This window comes from Xiphias gladius, chromosome 2 (genome assembly GCF_016859285.1).
Source record: "Xiphias gladius isolate SHS-SW01 ecotype Sanya breed wild chromosome 2, ASM1685928v1, whole genome shotgun sequence".
In the NCBI taxonomy this organism is placed as follows: Eukaryota; Metazoa; Chordata; class Actinopteri; order Istiophoriformes; family Xiphiidae; genus Xiphias; species Xiphias gladius.
In genome coordinates, this window is record NC_053401.1 from 18,465,992 (window position 1) to 18,477,488 (window position 11,497).

The following is an 11,497-nucleotide window of genomic DNA, read 5'->3' on the forward strand; positions in this document are numbered from 1 at the left end:
GAGCATCAATGTGAATCTGAAGAAATCTGAAGAAATCACACAACAGCTGACCAGGCCAACTATATCCTTGAATCCAACAGAACACCTTTTGAGGATTTTAAAGCAGAAGGTAGACCAAGAAACTCCCCCAGTTGTGTTTTTTGGCCCAGAGTTTGAACTTCCTATACTTTACATGAAGCAGCCACATTCAGAAATGTAGCATGTACTTAGGGAGACACAATTTCTAAATCTCTTCACAGGTCTTGCAGCATTTTCCACAGTTTTGAAAACACTATACTACAACTGAAGGAAGGCATTGCAATGTTAGCACAGGTAGTGAACCCAACACAGCACTTGCCATAACTTTTACATGCCTGACTAAATCTAACTCTACGGAGACAGATTTCTGTGTTCCATCAAGTTCTCATTTTGCCAGTTTTTTAAGACTATGCACTTCCTACAGGTCTCATATCGATTGATTCTACAACATAAAACTATCTGTCACATGAATGAAGGGAAGAATGGGGAAAATTTGAGGCTTACACCTTCATTAAATACATTTCTTTTGAAATGGAAACATAATCTCTTATGGCACCTTCAAGAACAAACAAAGAAGAATGCACTTACTGAAGTTGACTGATATGATTTTAAACTTGGATCAGCAAAATTCTACTCCTCCATCTCCAGATTTATATAAATAGAGATAATGTTTACGGACAGAATTTAATCTTCTCTATACTAAACAGACTGCACAGATTGTTTTAAAAAGGCTGGTTTATGAGGATGGCGAAAGAGCATTCAAAATCCTTGCGCACCAAGCGCTGCTCTCAGAGAATTCACAAGTCATATCCCAAATCAGATATGAATCTGGCCACCTGACCCATGACTTTGGTGAAATCGTCATACATTTAGTAGTTTTTTTTGGAAACTTTATGAATCCAAATCCTGTCAGAAAATAAAGCTGTTGGATAAATATTTTGATGGAATTTCTATTCCCAACATATGTAATGAGGCTAGGAGAAAGCTCGATGAACAGATTACAGCAACTGAAACTGAGGAAGCAATTAAAACAATGCAAGTAGGCAAAGTTCCTGGGCCAGACGACCTCCCAGTTGAATTTTATAGACCCTTTACCAAAATCTTACTCCTATTTTAAAATAAATGTACAATGAATCTTTAGTACGCAGTGTTTGGCGTCCAACCCTAAATGAAGCTACAATATTCTTGATATTAAAGCCAAACAAAGACTCATTAGAACTTTAGTTCTACGTCCAATCTCAATTGAACATGGATTTTAAAATATTATCCAAATGCTTTGTTAGACTTGTGGAAAAACTGTTACCAATAATAATTTACCAAGATCAAATTGGATTTATTAAAGGAAGGCATTTTTTTTTCTTTAATTTATATCCAGATTGTTTCAAAACTTATACACTCCCTCCTCCTCTCAGTGTGAGATTATTTTATCCCTTGATGCTGAAAAAGCCTTGGGGATTATTTATACTATACCCCTACTAAATTTGGATAGATGCACAATATATAGCATGGATAATATTATATTCGTCATCTATGGCACAAGTGCAAATCAACCCACTGCTCCAAGATACAAGGCAGGGCTGCCCTCTATCTCCCCTCCTATTGGCAGTAGCTATTGAGCCCCTTGCAATTAAACTCCTCTCTGACGCACATTTTAAAGGAGTGTTCAGAGCTGGGGAGGAACATAACTGCCATTATATGCGGATGATCTCCTGCTCTACACTTCTGATCCTCTTGGATCACTACCATTCATTTTCAGTATACTCAACAGCTTTGGAGAAGTTTCAAGCTATAAGTTAAATCTTCACAAGAGTAAGCTGCTTCGTATATTCAACGTAGAAAAGACTCTTTCTTTCAAAACTTTGGTTTGGGACCAATATTTGAGTACTTACATAGGGGGATAGTATTTGACAATTACATAATAAACTCCTTTACGTGAATTCTACTATCCTCTTAAAATCCTTCAGGAAAGATTTTCAAAGAGTGCACTCGCTTTGGCTGGCCAAATCAATGCTATTAAGATGAATGTTTTGCCAAAATGTGTTTATTTGTTTCTATGTGTGCCAGTATTGATTAGAAAAAGATTCTTTGTAGCCCTTGAAAAATCTACCTCAGAATTTATTTGGAATAATAAATCTCCAAGAATTTGTAAGGCTTTTCTGCATAGGCTAGAGTAATTAGGTCGAATAGCTTTACCTAACTTTGAATATTGCTTTTGGGCAGCTAAGGTTCCTAGCATGTTATGTTAAAACTGTGCTAGATCAACAAAAACCATCCTGGTTGGACACTGAGGCCTCATTTTGTAAAAATGTCTCCTCTACCTGCTCTCCTGACATGCCCCATACCTGTGGAACTCTCTTCATATAATCATAACCCAACAATTGAAAATTCCCTGAGGATCTGGTTACAGTTTAGGAAAAAAATCGTGCTTGTATCAATAACCTTTTCAGCATAGATTGATCAAAATGATTCTTTCCCTCCATAACTGCAGGACTCAGCTTTTAAAATCTGGAAGACAAAAGGTATTAAATCTGTTGGAGATATATTAATTGATGATACTTTTGCATCATTTACCCAGTTGACACAGACATATAATCTTACTAACAACCAGTTTTTTTTTAGATATTTACATGTTAGAAACTCCAATCGAACTAATCTGGTCCACTTCCCTTCTCCACCAAAGAAAACCATGTTAGACAACATTCTGCCTTTGCATCTCTGACCACTAGACTACAAATTCTTAAGTGGCAGGATGATGCACCACCCACCCATACACACTGGCTTAGAAATGCAATGCATCTACTGGATATATAATTGTCTCACACGTCTAGAACTACAAACTAGATGTAACATTTTGAAGATAATTGTTTCTCGACTTGAGTCTTGCTGAAATATTTTTTAATCTGTTATTTAAAATTTCTTCCTTTGTATTTATTATTCATTTGCATACATTTTTATTTATTTAGTCACTTTTCTTTCTTAATTTTCTTTTTTGCTGAGGGGGGGCTCCTGCATTGCCTTGCCAAGGATTCAGTGCGCTCACCACCACAGACTGGGTCTGATTAAAAAAATACGGTTTAAACTTAGTGACACACCAGTGAGTTCCCAAGTTCATTTCTCTTCCTTTCTCCTACAGCCTGATTCAATATGTAACTTTAATCTAACCCAGTGAAAACAGTACGCTAGATTGTATGTTACTTAAATGGATGAATGCACCCCTACATGTAACAAGCAGGCTGCTGCTAGCTTCTTGGCACGGAGTTTGAGCCCCATATCCTATACAGGAAGCAGCCAAATTCAGAACTATAGCAGATACTTAATGAGACACAAGTCTGTAAGCATTTTACACAGTTATTTCTGTAATTTCACCAACACTTACAAAGGAAAATCCTTTTCACATTGTGCATTTGCCGGGGCTCGAACCAGAGTGTACTGTCTAGAAAGCAACTATGCGAACGACTATACCACCAACACCTGGAAGTAAGCCGCTGCAATGTCAGCATTACCAGTTTTTGAAGACTGTGAACCTTATAAACGTGTGCCTTGCTGATAGATTCAACAACATAGAACCCCCTGGTACATGAATGAAGGGAGGAATGTGTTAAAATTTGGGGCATAGTCAAAAGGATTTGACCTTGCACGGGGAAACCTCAAGAAATGTTTTAGTCCATCTTGACCTCTCAGCCATAATGAAACTGCCCACGGAACCAAATGCCTTTCCAGGCGATAATGACATTTGCCTATTAAGCGGATCAGCGTAGACGAAGATTTAATGAGTTTGTCTGTACTAATGAAATTTTTAAGGAATTGATAATAACAGTGACATTAATGTTAGATTCGACTGGCCCTAGATTTGAACCCTGTGGAACATCTTTTCAATTTTCAATTAATGTTACCTAGATTTATTCAGGGTTTTTGTCATAAGAAGAGAGGTTGCTGAACCAACTTAAGGGACCTTAGTCACATCGTGGGGTTGCCAAGTTGTATGAACTCAGGGAATTTCGAATCAAGTGTCGATGAGATGACAAAAAGAGCATGGCAATATTTCTTGAGAGTTTCTTGTCAAATATAATTACTTGCATGTCTCTGAGAGAAGTAAGGTACTGAGATAAAGAGGTCAAACTTTAGAGAGTATGATGATTGCTCGAATCATTATAGTGTTCCTCCAACTCAGACACTTTACAAGGATTTGGTTCACTCACCGCCAAGGCCAACTCACGTTCAGGGGATGATAGGTGACATTAGCTGGCTGCTTAAAAGGAGTTGCAAGACATTTAGTTAAAAAGCCAATTTTGGAACACGGGGATAACTGTTTAATGTATATTATTGTCATGCTACTGCACTGCCATCTCTCCCTGATGGTCTAGTGGCTAGGATTCGGCGCTCTCACCGCTGCGGCCCGGGTTCAATTCCCGGTCAGGGAATGTGTTTTGAGCACTGTGATGCACTAGTGAGCTCAAGACGTTCATTTCTGCTACAGCCTCATCAAAAACCTAACTTGAATCTGTCCCAGACCCCCTGAAAAGGATTAACTGTATGCATAGAGAAGATGAATGAATGCTACACTACAAAGTGGAAGACTGTTAACAAGAGGGCTATGTGGATACCTAGTTTCTTGGGAGTTGATGTCGGCATTGCCAGATTTTGAAGACTATGCACTTTATACAGGTGTGTGTGTTGCTGATATATTCAACAACGTAGAACCACAAGGCACATGAATGAAGGGAGGAATGGGTAAATTCGGGGCTTCTGTAGTCCACAGAATTCAAACTTGCGCGGGAAACCCCAATGGATCTCTAGTCCAGCTCCTCCACCACTTGGCCACAATAAAACTGCCCTTGGAACCACCCGCTTTTCCAGGCAAAATGGACCTTTGCCTACTAAGCAGATCAGCGCAGATGAAGATTAAACGAGATTGCATACATTTGAGAACAAGAATAATTTAAGGACGTGACAATAACAGCAACATTAATGTTAAATATAATTACCTGCATGTCTCGTAGGTAAGTAAGGTACTGAGATAATGAGGTCAAACTTTAGAGAGTATGATGATTGCTCGAATCATTATAGTGTTCCTCCAACTCAGACACTTGACAAGGATTTGGTTCAGTCACCACCAAGGCCAACTCACGTTCAGGGGATGATAGGTGACATTAGCTGGCTGCTTACAAGAAGGTGCAAGTCATTTAGTTAAAAAGCCAATTTTGGAACACGGGGATAACTGTTTAATGTATATTATTGTCATCCTACTGCACTGCCATCTCTCCCTGATGGTCTAGTGGCTAGGATTCGGCGCTCACCGCCATGTTCGGGTTCAATTCCCGGTCAGGGAATGTGTTTTGAGCACTGTGATGCACTAGTGAGCTCGCACGTTCATTTCTGCTACAGCCTCATCAAAAACCTAACTTGAATCTCTCCCAGTCCCCCTGAAAAGGATGAACTGTTTGCATACAGAAGATGAATGAATGCTACCCTAAAAAATGGAAGACTGTTAACAAGATGGCTTTGTGGATCCCTAGTTTCTTGGGAGTTGATGTCGGCATTGCCAGATTTTGAAGACTATGTACTTTATACAGGTGTGGGTGTTGCTGATATATTCAACAACGTAGAACCACAAGGCACATGAATGAAGGGAGGAATGGGTAAATTTGGGGCTTCTGTAGTCCACAGAATTCAAACTTGCGCGGGAAACCCCAATGGATCTCTAGTCAAGCTCCTCCACCACTTGGCCACAATAAAACTGCCCTTGGAACCACCCGCTTTTCCAGGCAAAATGGACCTTTGCCTACTAAGCAGACCAGCGCAGATGAAGATTAAACGAGATTGCATACATTTGACAACAAGAATAATTTATGGACGTGACAATAAAAGCAACATTAATGTTAAATATAATTAATTGCATGTCCCGTAGGTAAGTAAGGTACTGAGATAATGAGGTCAAACTTTAGAGAGTATGATGATTGCTCGAATCATTATAGTGTTCCTCCAACTCAGACACTTGACAAGGATTTGGTTCAGTCACCACCAAGGCCAACTCACGTTCAGGGGATGATAGGTGACATTAGCTGGCTGCTTACAAGAAGGTGCAAGTCATTTAGTTAAAAAGCCAATTTTGGAACACGGGGATAACTGTTTAATGTATATTATTGTCATCCTACTGCACTGCCATCTCTCCCTGATGGTCTAGTGGCTAGGATTCGGCGCTCTCACCGCCGCGGCCCGGGTTCAATTCCCGGTCAGGGAATGTGTTTTGAGCACTGTGATGCACTAGTGAGCTCGCACGTTCATTTCTGCTACAGCCTCATCAAAAACCTAACTTGAATCTGTCCCAGTCCCCCTGAAAAGGATTAACTGTATGCATAGAGAAGATGAATGAATGCTACACTACAAAGTGGAAGACTGTTAACAAGAGGGCTATGTGGATACCTAGTTTCTTGGGAGTTGATGTCGGCATTGCCAGATTTTGAAGACTATGCACTTTATACAGGTGTGTGTGTTGCTGATATATTCAACAACGTAGAACCACAAGGCACATGAATGAAGGGAGGAATGGGTAAATTCGGGGCTTCTGTAGTCCACAGAATTCAAACTTGCGCGGGAAACCCCAATGGATCTCTAGTCCAGCTCCTCCACCACTTGGCCACAATAAAACTGCCCTTGGAACCACCCGCTTTTCCAGGCAAAATGGACCTTTGCCTACTAAGCAGATCAGCGCAGATGAAGATTAAACGAGATTGCATACATTTGAGAACAAGAATAATTTAAGGACGTGACAATAACAGCAACATTAATGTTAAATATAATTACCTGCATGTCTCGTAGGTAAGTAAGGTACTGAGATAATGAGGTCAAACTTTAGAGAGTATGATGATTGCTCGAATCATTATAGTGTTCCTCCAACTCAGACACTTGACAAGGATTTGGTTCAGTCACCACCAAGGCCAACTCACGTTCAGGGGATGATAGGTGACATTAGCTGGCTGCCTACAAGAAGGTGCAAGTCATTTAGTTAAAAAGCCAATTTTGGAACACGGGGATAACTGTTTAATGTATATTATTGTCATCCTACTGCACTGCCATCTCTCCCTGATGGTCTAGTGGCTAGGATTCGGCGCTCTCACCGCCGCGGCCCGGGTTCAATTCCCGGTCAGGGAATGTGTTTTGAGCACTGTGATGCACTAGTGAGCTCGCACGTTCATTTCTGCTACAGCCTCATCAAAAACCTAACTTGAATCTGTCCCAGTCCCCCTGAAAAGGATTAACTGTATGCATAGAGAAGATGAATGAATGCTACACTACAAAGTGGAAGACTGTTAACAAGAGGGCTATGTGGATACCTAGTTTCTTGGGAGTTGATGTCGGCATTGCCAGATTTTGAAGACTATGCACTTTATACAGGTGTGTGTGTTGCTGATATATTCAACAACGTAGAACCACAAGGCACATGAATGAAGGGAGGAATGGGTAAATTCGGGGCTTCTGTAGTCCACAGAATTCAAACTTGCGCGGGAAACCCCAATGGATCTCTAGTCCAGCTCCTCCACCACTTGGCCACAATAAAACTGCCCTTGGAACCACCCGCTTTTCCAGGCAAAATGGACCTTTGCCTACTAAGCAGATCAGCGCAGATGAAGATTAAACGAGATTGCATACATTTGAGAACAAGAATAATTTAAGGACGTGACAATAACAGCAACATTAATGTTAAATATAATTACCTGCATGTCTCGTAGGTAAGTAAGGTACTGAGATAATGAGGTCAAACTTTAGAGAGTATGATGATTGCTCGAATCATTATAGTGTTCCTCCAACTCAGACACTTGACAAGGATTTGGTTCAGTCACCACCAAGGCCAACTCACGTTCAGGGGATGATAGGTGACATTAGCTGGCTGCCTACAAGAAGGTGCAAGTCATTTAGTTAAAAAGCCAATTTTGGAACACGGGGATAACTGTTTAATGTATATTATTGTCATCCTACTGCACTGCCATCTCTCCCTGATGGTCTAGTGGCTAGGATTCGGCGCTCACCGCCGCGGCCGGGGTTCAATTCCCGGTCAGGGAATGTGTTTTGAGCACTGTGATGCACTAGTGAGCTCGCACGTTCATTTCTGCTACAGCCTCATCAAAAACCTAACTTGAATCTGTCCCAGTCCCCCTGAAAAGGATTAACTGTATGCATAGAGAAGATGAATGAATGCTACACTACAAAGTGGAAGACTGTTAACAAGAGGGCTATGTGGATACCTAGTTTCTTGGGAGTTGATGTCGGCATTGCCAGATTTTGAAGACTATGCACTTTATACAGGTGTGTGTGTTGCTGATATATTCAACAACGTAGAACCACAAGGCACATGAATGAAGGGAGGAATGGGTAAATTCGGGGCTTCTGTAGTCCACAGAATTCAAACTTGCGCGGGAAACCCCAATGGATCTCTAGTCCAGCTCCTCCACCACTTGGCCACAATAAAACTGCCCTTGGAACCACCCGCTTTTCCAGGCAAAATGGACCTTTGCCTACTAAGCAGATCAGCGCAGATGAAGATTAAACGAGATTGCATACATTTGAGAACAAGAATAATTTAAGGACGTGACAATAACAGCAACATTAATGTTAAATATAATTACCTGCATGTCTCGTAGGTAAGTAAGGTACTGAGATAATGAGGTCAAACTTTAGAGAGTATGATGATTGCTCGAATCATTATAGTGTTCCTCCAACTCAGACACTTGACAAGGATTTGGTTCAGTCACCACCAAGGCCAACTCACGTTCAGGGGATGATAGGTGACATTAGCTGGCTGCTTACAAGAAGGTGCAAGTCATTTAGTTAAAAAAAAAATTTTGGAACACGGGGATAACTGTTTAATGTATATTATTGTCATCCTACTGCCCTGCCATCTCTCCCTGATGGTCTAGTGGCTAGGATTCGGCGCTCTCACCGCCGCGGCCGGGGTTCAATTCACAGTAAAGCTAAATAAAATAAGATTATTTGCATGTCTCTTAGAGAATTAACGTACTGAGATATTGAGGTCAAACTTTATAGTGTGATGATTGCTCCATTCATTATTGTGTTCCTCCAACCCTCGACATGTTGCTCCCTGATGGTTTACTGGCGAGGATTTGGTGCGCTCACCGCCAAAGCGGATTCACGTTCAGGGAATGTTAAGGTAACACAAACTGGCTTTTTAAAAGAATGTACACGTCATTTAGTTCAAAAAAAGCCAATTTTGAAACAGGGTGAAAACCTTTTTAATTTACACTTCAAACCTGCACGGGGCAACCCCAAGGGATTTTATGTCCATCTCCTTGACCACTTGGCCACAATAAAACTGCCTTCGGAGCCACCCGCTTTTCCAGGCAAAATGGACCTTTGCCTATTAAGCGGATCGGCACAAATTGGAGAATTTGAGAATAAGAATCGTTTAAGGACATGACAATTACAGTGACATTAGTGGTAAATATGACTGAACCCTGTGGAACCCTGTGGAACATCTTTTCTGAGGCCACAAGTTTTCATTAACATTACCCGCTTTTAGTCATTGTTTGTCATAAGAAGAGAGGTTGCTGAACTTAATTCAGGAACCTAAGCCGCATCATGGGGTTGCCAAGTTGTATGAAATCAGGGAATTTTCAAATCATGTGTCATTGATGATTTATCAAACTTTAAAGCGTGCAATGACTGCTTTATCCATTATTGTGTCCCTCAGACTCTTGACACTTGACAAAGATTTGGTGTGCTCACCGCCAAAGCCAATTCCCGTTGAGGGAATGCTAAGGTGACACAAACTGGCTGCTTACAAGTCATTTAGTTTAAAAAAAGCCAATTTTGGAACACGGCGATAACTGTTCAATGTACATTAGTGTCATCTTGCTGCATAGCCATATATCCCTGATGGTGTAGTGGCTAGGATTCGGCACTTTCATTGCCCCGGCCCAGGTTCAATTCTTGGACAGGAAATGTGATTTTAACTCTGTGATGCACTAGTGAGCTCCCACGTTCATTTCATGTAACAGCCTCATTAAAAACCTAACTTTAATATGTCCCAGTCTCCCTGACAAGGATTACCTTTATGTTACAGAAGATGAATCAATCCTTCCTCACAAAGTGGAAGACATGTAACAAGAGGCTGCGTGGATCCCTAGTTTCTTGGGAGTCAATGCTTACACAAAGGTACAAGTAATTTAGTAAAAAAAGCCTATTTTGGAACACGGTGATAACTGTTTAATGTACATGATTGTCATCCTGCTTCATTGCCATCTCTCCCTGATGGTCTATTAGCTAGGATTTGGCGCTCTCACTTTTTTGGCCGGGGTTTGATTCCCGGTCAAGAAATGTTTTTTTAACACCTTGATGCACTAGTAAGCACATACGTTAATTTCTGTTAAAGCCTAATTAAAAACCTAACTTTAAGCATAATAACTTGAATGCTTCCTAACAACGTGGAAGGCGTGTAACAAGCAGGCTGCGTGAATCCCTACTTTCTTGGCTGGAAGTTTGTGCCCCTTATCCTTTACTCTAACTGGTTGAAACAGACTTTCGCAGTTTCACCAAGACCTTCAGGTAAGGGAAAATCCTTCTGACATTCTGCATTGGCTGGCAATCAAGCAGCTATGTTCACCACTATACCACCAATGCCTTGATGGAAGCCACTGCTATGTCAGAATTCCCAGTTTTTGAAGACTACACACTTCATACAGGTCTGTGTGTCGCTGATAAATTCAACAACATAGAACCCCCTGGTACATAAATGAAGGGAGGAATGGGTAAAATTTGGGGGCTTCCGCAGTCCACAAAATTCGAACTTGCAGGGGGAAACCCCAAATAATTTCTAATGCATCTCCTTGACTTCCACAGTAAAAAAAAACTGCCCTCAGAACCCCCCTCACTTTTCCAGGCGAAAATGCCGTTTTCCCATTAAGCGGAGATGAAGATTAAATGAGTTGGTCTGCATTTGAGAATAGGAATAATTTAAGAAATTGACAGTCACAGTGACATTAATGTTTAATACGACTGGCACTAGATGTGAACCCTGTGGAACATCTTTTCTGAGGCCAAAGTTTTCAATTAATGTTACCTACATTAATTCAGTCTTTGTCATAAGATGAGAGGTTCTTGAACTTACTTCAGGGACCTAAATTGGATCATGGAGTTGCCAAGTTGTATGAAATCAGGGACTTTTCGAATCATGTGTCATTGATGAGGTGACAAAAAGAGCACGGCAACATTTCTTGTCATTTTTAGCCGGAAAGATATTTATCATCAAGCCATATAACATTTGCTGTTGCACAGTAAAGCTAATTAAAATAAGATAGTCAGGTACTGAGATAAAGAGGTCAAACTTTAGAGAATGTGATTATTGTTATATTCATTATTGTGTTCCTCCGACCCTTGACACGTGGCTCCCTGATGATCTACTGGCGAGGATTTGGTGCACTCACCGCCAAGGCTGATTCCTGTTCAGGGAATGTTAAGGTAACAT

The 11,497-nt window shown here is 40.8% G+C and overlaps 3 non-coding genes across 3 annotated transcripts; all 3 read left to right on the forward strand.

The window, feature by feature from the left end:
* The first annotated feature begins 4,367 nt into the window (after nt 1-4,367).
* trnae-cuc lies at nt 4,368-4,439 on the forward strand. The gene has a single exon. It is a non-coding gene; the product is annotated as a tRNA-Glu (tRNA).
* A 1,748-nt stretch (nt 4,440-6,187) lies between these two features.
* Nucleotides 6,188-6,259, forward strand: trnae-cuc. Its single transcript has one exon. It is a non-coding gene; the product is annotated as a tRNA-Glu (tRNA).
* An 839-nt stretch (nt 6,260-7,098) lies between these two features.
* On the forward strand, nt 7,099-7,170 carry trnae-cuc. Its single transcript has one exon. It is a non-coding gene; the product is annotated as a tRNA-Glu (tRNA).
* Nucleotides 7,171-11,497: the final 4,327 nt, after the last annotated feature.